Here is a 10,962-nt window from a genome sequence, read left to right as displayed (position 1 = left end):
CATTGTTCAGCTCCATCACTCCTCTAGTGTTGCCTCTTTTAGAAGCATAGAAGTAGTCATTCTCAGCTACAGTTTCAATGACATCTATGGCTTCTTCAATGGTCTTCTTCTTGTTCAGAGATCCCCCGAATGAATGGTCTACTGCCTTCTTTGATTCATAAGAAAGGCCTTCATAGAAAATATGTAACTGCACCCATTCATTGAACATATCTGGTGGACACCTTCTTGTCAGGTCCTTAAACCTCTCCCATGCTTCATATAGAGTCTCACCATCCTGCTGCCTGAATGTTTGCACCTCAGCTCTCAGCCTGTTAATCCATTGAGGAGGATAGAATCTTGCCAAGAATTTGTTTATCACATCTTCCCAGGTTGCTAAACTCTCCTTTGGGAAGGATTCCAGCCATTTAGATGCCTTGTCCTTGAGTGAGAAAGGGAACAGAAGTAGTCTATAGGTGTCAGGATGAACACCATTAGACTTTACAGTATCACATATCCTCAGGAAAGTGGTTAGATGTTGATTGGGGTCTTCTTGGACACTTCCTCCGAATGAACAGTTGTTCTGAACAAGGGTGATGAGCTGTGGCTTTAGTTCAAAGTTGTTGGCATGTATGGTTGGCCTTTGGATGCTACTCCCACAGTTTCCTAGGTTTGGGTTGATGTAAGAACCCAGAACTCTTCTCTCTTACCCAGCATGATTTGCTAGACCCTCTCTGCCATGGTTGTGAGCCTATTCTTCATGATGGTTCTCCATGTTTTCATCCATGTCTGATTCAAAATATTCTTCCTCTTCCTCAGCACCAACTACTCTCTTTCCTCTTGCTTCCCTCCTTAATCTAAGGAAGGTCCTCTCAGGTTCAGAATCAAATGAAGTTGAAGCCCCGCTTCTTCTCCCTGTCATACAACCAACAAGGCACAAGCAAGGAACTAGATGCAGAGACTATTCTTGTTAGAAATGCTGTTAGTGTGAGTGATGCAATATATCAAACAGTTAGTGGGTTAGTGGACTGAATCGTAAACAACTAAGAAAATAGGTAGTGGAAAGGGAAGAAAATAACTGAACAGAAAGTAAATTACTCAAATGAACTTAAATCAAACAAAAGAAAAAAAGTGCTCAATCTAGTTATCCTCCAATTTAATCATTGTTGATACAAAATCAATCCCCGGCAACGGCGCCATAAACTTGATGCACACGGAAACTTGTCTCTCAACAATTTTCCTTCGGCAAGTGTACTGAATTGTCGTCAAGTAAAAACTCACAATAGAGTGAGGTCGAATCCCACAGGGATTGATTGGTCAAGCAACTTTAATTAGAGGAATGTTCTAGTTGAGCGAAGCAGAATTTGGTTTGAGTGTTGCAGGAAATTAAATGGCGAGAAAGTAAATAGCAGAAAATGTAAATGCCGAAAGTAAAGAGCTGAAAGTAAATGGCGGAAGGTAAATTGCAGAATTTAAATGGGAATGGGGAAGATGCTCATAAAAGTAAATTGCAGAAATTAAAGAGAATGGGTAAGATCAGAGATGGGGATTCATTGGGCTTAGGAGATGTTGCATTCTCCGGATCAAGTTCATTTTCATCTCTTCCTCAATCAATGCATTCATTGATCTCATTGGCAATCTTAAGTGATCGAATTCTAATTCCTTGGCAATTCAATCTCTCAAATCTTGATCAATAGCCAATTCATTGGTCAATTGCTCATGAGAAGAGATGAAGTATGGTCACTGATTATACCACATGCATTCCCAAATCAAGTGTTAGTAGGATTATAGTCACCATATCCAACCAAACCCAATTTGGTCCAACATGAGAAAGCATTTCTAGCATGATCTCTTCATTCCTCTTCCAAGGTTCAGAAGAGATCCAAGTATGAATAGCTTCTTTTCCAAGATAACTACCCAATTGGATGAAGATCGAAAGCTTTCTAGTAAAATTAAGAGAAAAGATAGAAGAAGAGTAATGAAAACTAGTATTGATCCATCAAATTACAACAGAGCTTCCTAACCCAATGAAAGGCGTTTAGTTGTTCATAGCTTTGGAAATAGAAAACAAAGATGGAGAATACATCATGAAAAATTAGAACTAGAAGTACAGAGAAAGTAAATTATATAGAGAGTAGTTCCCAATTTCCAATCCCCCAAAAAGCTCTTTTTCTAATTGAGAACTACCCCTATATATACTACTCTTCTAATCTTCTAGTTGGTTCTTCAAGTCTTTGATATGGGCCTTTGGATCTTGAGTTTGAAGCAGTTATCTTCTGCAGTGGGCTTAACTTTACTTGCAGAGAGAAAGTGTGAAGTAGGCAGGGTGTTTAGCTTAGGACGTTAGTGGCGTTAGCGTTAAGTAAGAGTGTGGGTTCGAGAACGTTAGTGACAATCACCTTTTTCACTAACGTTCCTCACCCAGGGATGGTCCATGTTAACTTCAACGTTAGTGGCACTAACGTGACCACTAACGTTGCCTCTTGGTCCTTTGCACACGTGGTGCACGAAATTGTGATCTCCAGGCTCGAACAAATCCTGGTAATGGCTCCAAAGCTTGATGCTCTGATCTTAATTTATAATTGTCACAACTTCGATACAACTAACCAGCAAGTGCACTGGGTCGTCCAAGTAATACCTTACGTGAGTAAGGGTCGAATCCCACGGAGATTGTTGGTATGAAGCAAGCTATGGTCACCTTGTAAATCTCAGTTAGGCAGATATAAAGTGATAATGGTGTTTTCGAATATTATATAATAAAATAGGGATAGAGATACTTATGTAATTCATTGGTAGGAATTTCAGATAAGCGAATGGAGATGCTTTTCGTTCCTCTGAATCTCTGCTTTCCTGCTATCTTCATCCAGTCAGTCTTACTCCTTTCCATGGCTGGCTTTATGCAAGGGCATCACCGTTGTCAGTGGCTACATCCCCTCCTCTCAGTGAATAATATGCTCACGCACCCTGTCACGGCACGGCTATTCATCTGTCGGTTCCCGATCATGCTGGAATAGGATTCACCCTCCTTTTGCGTCTGTCACTAACGCCCAGCACTCGCGAGTTTGAAGCTCGTCACAGTCATTCAATCATTGAATCCTACTCGGAATACCACAGACAAGGTTTAGACTTTCCGGATTCTCTTGAATGCCGCCATCATTCTAGCTTACGCCACGAAGATTCTGGTTAGGAAATCTAAGAGATACTCATTCTAGCTTATTTCATGTAGAACAGAAGTGTTTGTCAGGCACGCGTTCATAAGGGAGAAGGATGATGAGCGTCACACATAATCATCACCTTCATCACGTTCTTGGGTGCGAATGGATATCTTAGAAGCGAAATAAGAATAATTGAATAGAAAACAGTAGTACTTTGCATTAATCTTTGAGGAACAGCAGAGCTCCACACCTTAATCTATGGAGTGTAGAAACTCTACCGTTGAAAATACATAAGTGAAGGTCCAGGCATGGCCGAGATGGCCAGCCCCCTAAAACGTGATCAAAGGATCATAAGGTAATCCAAAGATGGTCTAAAAGACTAGTAAGAGGTCCTATTTATAATAAACTAGTCACTAGGGTTTACATGAGTAAGCAATTGATGCATAAATCCACTTCCGGGGCCCACTTGGTGTGTGTTTGGGCTGAGCTTAAGTGTAGTACGTGCAGAGGCCATTTGTGGAGTTGAACGCCAGTTTCTGTGCCAGTTTGGGCGTTCAACTCTGGTTTTGGATCCTTTTCTGGCGCTGGACGCCAGATTTGGGCAGAAGGCTGGCGTTGAACGCCAGTTTACGTCGTCAATTCTTGGCCAAAGTATGGACTATTATATATTTCTGGAAAGCCCTGGATGTCTACTTTCCAACGCAATTGGAAGCGCGCCATTTCGAGTTCTGTAGCTCCAGAAAATCCACTTTGAGTGCAGAGAGGTCAGAATCCAACAGCATCAGCAGTCCTTTTTCAACCTCTGAATCTGATTTCTGCTCAAGTCCCTCTATTTCAGCCAGAAAATACCTGAAATCACAGAAAAACACACAAACTCATAGTAAAGTCCAGAAATGTGAATTTAACATAAAAACTAATGAAAACATCCCTAAAAGTAACTAGATCCTACTAAAAACATACTAAAAACAATGTCAAAAAGCGTATAAATTATCCGCTCATCACAACACCAAACTTAAATTGTTGCTTGTCCCCAAGCAACTGAAAATCAAATAGGATAAAAAGAAGAGAATATACTATAAATTTCAAACTATCAATGAAACATAGCTCCAATCATATGAGCGGGACTTATAGCTTTTTGCCTCTTGAATAGTTTTGGCATCTCACTTTATCCATTGAGGTTCAGAATGATTGGCATCTATAGGAACTTCAGATTTCGAATAGTGTTATTGACTCTCCTAGTTCAGTATGATGATTCTTGAACACAGCTTCTTTATGAGTCTTGGCCGTGGCCCTAAGCATTTTGTTTTCCAGTATTACCACCGGATACATAAATGCCACAGACACATAATTGGGTGAACCCTTTCAGATTGTGACTCAGCTTTGCTAAAGTCCCCAATTAGAGGTGTCCAGGGTTCTTAAGCACACCCTTTTTTTTTGCTTTGGACCTTGACTTTAACCGCTCAGTCTCAAGTTTTCACTTGACACCTACACGCCACAAGCACATGGTTAGGGACAGCTTGGTTTAGCCGCTTAGACCAGGATTTTATTCCTTTAGGCCCTCCTATCCACTGATGCTCAAAGCCTTGGGATCCTTTTTATTTGCCCTTGCCTTTTGGTTTTAAGGGTTATTGGCTTTTTGCTCTTGCCTCTTGGTTTTAAGAGCTTTTGGCTTTTTCTGCTTGCTTTTTCTTTTTCTTTCTATTTTTTTTTTTCGCCTATTTTTTTTCTATTTTTTTTTCTGCAAGCTTTGTTCTTTGCTGCTTTTTCTTGCTTCAAGAATCATTTTTATAATTTTTCAGATTATCAAATAACATGTCTCCTAGTCATCATTCTTTCAAGAGCCAACATATTTAACATTCTTAAACAACAACTTCAAAAGACATATGCACTGTTCAAGCATACATTCAGAAAACAAGAAGCATTGTCACCACATCAATATAATTAAGCTAAGTTCAAGGATAAATTCAAAACTCATGTACTTCTTGTTCTTTTGAATTAAAACATTTTTCATTTAAGAGAGGTGATGGATTCATAGGACATTCATAACTTTAAGACAAAGTTACTAACTACTAATGATCATGTAATGAAGACACAAACATAGATAAGCACATAACATAGAAAACGAAAAACAGAGAAAGTAAGAACAAGGAATGAGTCCACCTTAGTGATGTCCTTGAGCTCTTCTATGTCTCTTCCTTGCCTTGGCGGCTCCTCCTTCATTGCTTTTAGATCTTCTCTGATTTCATGAAGGATGATGGAGTGCTCTTGATGTTCCACCCTTAGTTGCTTCCAATAATTGTGTGGAAGAAAATGTATCCCCTGAGGTATCTCAGGGATCTCTTGATTTGCAGTCAAATGTTCTACCACTGAGCTATAGACCCTTGATGGAAGCTTTTGTCTTCCCTTTCCTCTTTCTAGAGGCTTTTCTGGCCTTAGGTGCCATCAATGGTTATGGAAAAAAAAACAAAAAAGCTATGCTTTTTACCACACCAAACTTAGAATGTTGCTCGCCCTCGAGCAAAAGAAGAAAGAATAGAAGAATAAGAAGAAGATATGGAGGAGATGGAGGGAGATGTGTATTCGGCCATATGGGTAGGATTGGGTGGGAAAGAGATGTTGAATTTTGAAGGAAAGTGGGTGTTTGGATGTGAGTGGTAAAGGGTTAATTAGGGAAGAGTGTTTATTGGGAATAGAGGATGATTGAGAAGAGAGAAGAGAGTGAGTGGAGGTGGGTGGGGATCCTGTGGGGTCCACAGATCCTGAGGTGATCCTGTGAGGTCCACAGATCTTGAGGTGTCAAGGCATTTACATCCCTGCACCAATTTAGGCATGCAAAATGCCCTTGCACACAACTCTGGGCGTTCAGCGCCAGGTTGGTGCCCATTTTGGGCGTTCAACGCCCCTTTGCTGCCATTTCTGGCGTTGAACGCCAGAACCATGCTTGTTCTGGGCGTTCAGCACCAGGATGCTCCAATTCTGGGCGTTCAGCGCCAGAACTATGCTCTGTTCTGGCGTTTGAACACCAGACAGATGCTCCTCCAGGGTGTGATTTTTCTTCTGCTGTTTTTGATTCCTGTTTTTGATTTTTTTGTTTATTTTGTGACTCCACATGATCATGAACCTAAGAAAACATGAAAAACAATAAAGATAAGAATTAGATAAACATTGGGTTGCCTCCCAACAAGCACTTCTTTAATGTCAATAGCTTGACAGTGGGCTCTCATGGAGCCTCACAGATGTGCAGAGCTTTGTTGAGACTCTCCAACACCAAACTTAGAGTTTGGATATGGGAGTTCAACACCAAACTTAGAGTTTGGTTGTGGCCTCCCAACACCAAACTTAGAGTTTGACTGTGGGGGCTCTGGTTGACTCTGCCTTGAGAGAAGCTTTTTCTGCTTCCTCTCCATGGTTGCAGAGGGAGATCCTTGAGTTTTAAACACAAGGGAGTCCTCATTCCATTGAAGGATTATTTCACCTCTGTCAACATTAATCACAGCTCTTGCTGTGGCCAGGAAAGGTCTTCCTAGGATGATGGATTCATCCTCTTCCTTTCCAGTATCCAGGACTATGAAATCAGCAGGGATGTAAAGGCCTTCAACCTTTACTAATACATCCTCTACTTGTCCATAAGCCTGTTTTCTTGAGCTGTCTGCCATCTCTAATGAGATTTTAGCAGCTTGCACCCCATAGATTCCCAGTTTCTCTATTACAGAGAGGGGCATGAGGTTTATTCCTGAACCAAGGTCACACAGAGCCTTAAAGATCATGGTGCCTATGGTACATGGTATTATGAACTTTCCAGGATCCTGTCTCTTCTGAGGCAATGTCAGTTGATCCAGATCACTTAGTTCATTGATGAACAAGGGAGGTTCAACTTCCCAAGTATCAATGCCAAATAATTTGGTATTTAGCTTCATGATTGCACCAAGAAACTTGGCAGTTTGCTCTTCAGTAACATCCTCATTCTCTTCAGAAGAGGAATACTCATCAGAGCTCATGAAGGGCATAAGGAGGTTCAATGGAATCTCTATGGTCTCTAGATGAGTCTCAGATTCCTTTGGTTCCTCAGAGGGAAGCTCCTTATTGACCACTGGATGTCCCAGGGGGTCTTCCTCCTTGGGATTCACGCCCTCTCCTCTCCTCACAGGTTCGGCCATGGCGCTTATGTCAATGGCCTTGCACTCTCCTTTTGGGTTCTCTTCTACATTGCTTGGGAGAGTACTAGGAGGGATTTCAGTGATCCTTTTACTCAGCTGGCCCACTTGTGCTTCCAAATTTCTAATGGAAGACCTTGTTTCATTCATGAAACTTACAGTGGCCTTAGATAGATCAGAGACTAGATTTGCTAAATTAGAAGCATTTTGTTCAGAGTTCTCTGTCTGTTGCTGAGTGGATGATGGAAAAGGTTTGCTATTGCTAAACCTGTTTCTTCCACCATTATTAAAGCCTTGTTGGGGCTTTTGATCCTTCCATGAGAAATTTTGATGATTTCTCCATGTTGAGTTATAGGTGTTTCCATAAGGTTCACCTAAGTAATTTACCTCTGCTTATTGCAGGGTTCTCAGGATCATAGACTTCTTCTTCAGAAGATGCCTCTTGAGTACTGTTGGATGCAGCTTGCATTCCATGCAGACTCTGAGAGATCATATTGACTTGCTGAGTCAATATTTTATTCTGAGCCAATATGGCATTCAGAGTATCAACTTCAAGAACTCCCTTCTTCATAGGCGTCCCATTATTCACAGGATTCCTTTCAGAAGTGTACATGAACTGGTTATTAGCAACCATGTCAATGAGTTCTTGAGCTTCTGCAGGCGTTTTCTTTAGGTGAATGGATCCACCTGCAGAAGTGTCCAGTGACATCTTTGATAGCTCAGATAAACCATCATAGAATATATCCAGGATGGTCCATTCTGAAAGCATGTCAGAAGGACACTTTTTGGTCAACTGTTTGTATCTTTCCCAAGCTTCATAGAGGGATTCACCTTCTTTCTGTCTGAAGGTTTGAACATCAGCTCTAAGCTTGCTCAGCTTTTGAGGAGGAAAGTACTTGGCTAAGAAAGCCGTGACCAGCTTATCCCAAGAGTTCAGGCTGTCTTTGGGTTGAGAATCCAACCATAATCTAGCTCTGTCTCTTACAGCAAAAGGGAAAAGCATGAGCCTGTAGACTTTAGGATCTACTCCATTAGTCTTAACAGTATCACATATCTGCAAGAATTCAGTTAAGAACTGAAAAGGATCTTCAGATGGAAGTCCATGAAACTTGCAGTTCTGCTGCATCAGAGAAATTAGTTGAGGTTTCAGCTCAAAGTTGTTTGCTCCAATGGCAGGAATGGAGATGCTTCTTCCATGTAAATTGGAATTAGGTGCAGTAAAGTCACCAAGCATCTTCCTTACATTATTATTATTTTCGGCTGCCATCTCCTTTTCCTGTTCGAAAATTTCTGAAAGGTTATCTCTGGATTGTTGTATTTTAGCTTCTCTTAATTTTTTTCTTCAGAGTCCTTTCAGGTTCTGGATCTGCTTTAACAAGAATGTTCTTGTCCTTGCTCCTGCTCATATGACAAAGAAGATGGCACAGAAAAAATAGTAATAATAATATGGATCCTTTATACCACAGTATAGGGATCCTTGTGTTAGTAGAAGAAAAGAAGGGAAGAAAATCTGAACTCAGAGAGAGAGGGGGTTCGGATTTTTGGAGAGTTGAAGGAAAGATGTTAGTCTATCAATAAACAAATAGAAGAAGATGAGAGGGGGAAGTGAATTTTCGAAAACAATTCTTGAAAAAGAGTTAGTGATTTTTGAAAATAGTTTTTGAAAAAGGTTAGTATTTTTTTTCGAAATTTTTTTTAAATAAAAAATAAAAATAATTAGTTAATAAAAAAGAAATTTTTGAAAAAGAGGGAAGATATTTTCGAAAATTAGAGAGAGAGAGAGTTAGTTAGGTAGTTTTGAAAAAGTTAAGAAACAAAAAAAAGTTAGTTAGTTAGTTGAAACAAATTTGAAAAGATAAGAAGTTGGGAAGTTAGAGAAGATATTTTGAAATCAAATTTTGAAAAAGATAAGATAAGAAGATATTTTTTTTGAAAAGATATGATAGAAATTAGTTTTTGAAAAAGATTTGATTTTTAAAATCACAATTAATGACTTGATTCATAAGAAATCACAAGATATGATTCTAGAACTTAAAGTTTGAATCTTTCTTAACAAGCAAGTAACAAACTTCAAATTTTTTGAATCAAAACATTAATTGTTTGTTATTTTCGAAAATTTTGAAAAAAATAAGAAAAAGATTTTTGAAAAATATTTTTGGAATTTTCGAAAATAACTAAGAATTTTGAAAAAGATTTGATTTTTGAAAAAGATTTTGAAAAAGATAAGATTTTCAAATTGAAAATTTGATTTGACTCATAAGAAACAACTTGATTTTAAAAATTTTTAAAAAAGTCAACTCAAATTTTCGAATTTGATGAGAGAAAAAGGGAAAGATATTTTTTTGATTTTTGAAATTTTTATGAAAAACATGAAAATTATGCAATGCATGAAATTTTTAGATCAAAACATGTGATGTATGCAAGAGTGCTATGAATGTCAAGATGAACACCAAGAACACTATGAATGTCAAGATGAACATCATAGACACAATTTTGAAAAATTTTTAATGCAAAGAAAACATGCAAGACACCAAACTTAGAATTCTTCAATGTTTGGACACTACGAATTCAAGAATGCATATGATAAACATGAAAAGACACAAAATAAAAAATCATCAAGATCAAGCAAGAAGACTTACCAAGAACAACTTGAAGATCATGAAGAACACTATGAATGCATGAAATTTTCGAAAAATGCTAGATGCACATGCAATTGACACCAAACTTATGATATGACTCAAGACTCAAACGAGAAACACAAAAATATTTTTGATTTTTATGATTTTCTAATTTTTTTTGGATTTTTATTTTATATTTTTCGAAAAATTATTTAGAAAAAGGAAAAATAAGGATTCCAAAATTTTTAATATGAATTCCAGGAATCTTGCCATGTTAGTCTTAAAGCTCCAATCAAAGAGTCTGGCATGGCTTAACAGCCAGCCAAGCTTTAACATATAATTACATGGGCTGGAGTGATTAGTTGAATACTAATCCCAAAGTAGTTTGGGTATGGCTTTACAGCCAGATATGATTCAACATATTTCATGAAACACTAGAATTCATTCTTAAAAATTTTGAAGCCATAGAATAATTTATTTTTGAAAACAAATTTTTTTTTTTGAAAACTTTTTTTTTTCGAAAACAAAGAAGAATTTTTGAAAGATTTTTAAAAAATTTTTGAAAAGAAAACAAAAAGAAAATTACCTAATCTGAGCAACAAGATGAACCGTCAGTTGTCCAAACTCAAACAATCCCCGGCAACGGCGTCAAAAACTTGGTGCACGAAATTGTGATCTCCAGGCTCGAACAAATCCTGGTAATGGCTCCAAAGCTTGATGCTCTGATCTTAATTCATAATTGTCACAACTTCGATACAACTAACCAGCAAGTGCACTGGGTCGTCCAAGTAATACCTTACGTGAGTAAGGGTCGAATCCAACGGAGATTGTTGGTATGAAGCAAGCTATGGTCACCTTGTAAATCTCAGTTAGGCAGATATAAAGTGATAATGGTGTTTTCGAATATTATATAATAAAATAGGGATAGAGATACTTATGTAATTCATTGGTAGGAATTTCAGATAAGCGAATGGAGATGCTTTTCGTTCCTCTGAATATCTGCTTTCCTGCTATCTTCATCCAGTCAGTCTTACTCCTTTCCATGGCTGGCTTTATGCA

At 38.4% G+C, this 10,962-nt stretch overlaps 2 non-coding genes across 2 annotated transcripts; both read left to right on the top strand.

Moving 5' to 3' along the window:
• The first annotated feature begins 203 nt into the window (after nucleotides 1-203).
• LOC112781748 (small nucleolar RNA R71) lies at nucleotides 204-310 on the top strand. The gene has a single exon (XR_003192508.1). It is a non-coding gene; the product is annotated as a small nucleolar RNA R71 (small nucleolar RNA).
• Nucleotides 311-8,048: 7,738 nt separating this feature from the next.
• LOC112780753 (small nucleolar RNA R71) lies at nucleotides 8,049-8,156 on the top strand. The gene has a single exon (XR_003191569.1). It is a non-coding gene; the product is annotated as a small nucleolar RNA R71 (small nucleolar RNA).
• The last annotated feature ends 2,806 nt before the right edge of the window (nucleotides 8,157-10,962 follow it).

The sequence above is a fragment of the Arachis hypogaea genome, chromosome 19, assembly GCF_003086295.3.
Source record: "Arachis hypogaea cultivar Tifrunner chromosome 19, arahy.Tifrunner.gnm2.J5K5, whole genome shotgun sequence".
Lineage (NCBI taxonomy): Eukaryota > Viridiplantae > Streptophyta > Magnoliopsida > Fabales > Fabaceae > Arachis > Arachis hypogaea.
Note: the sequence above shows the minus strand (reverse complement) of the source record. Positions and strands in the feature narration are given on the sequence as shown.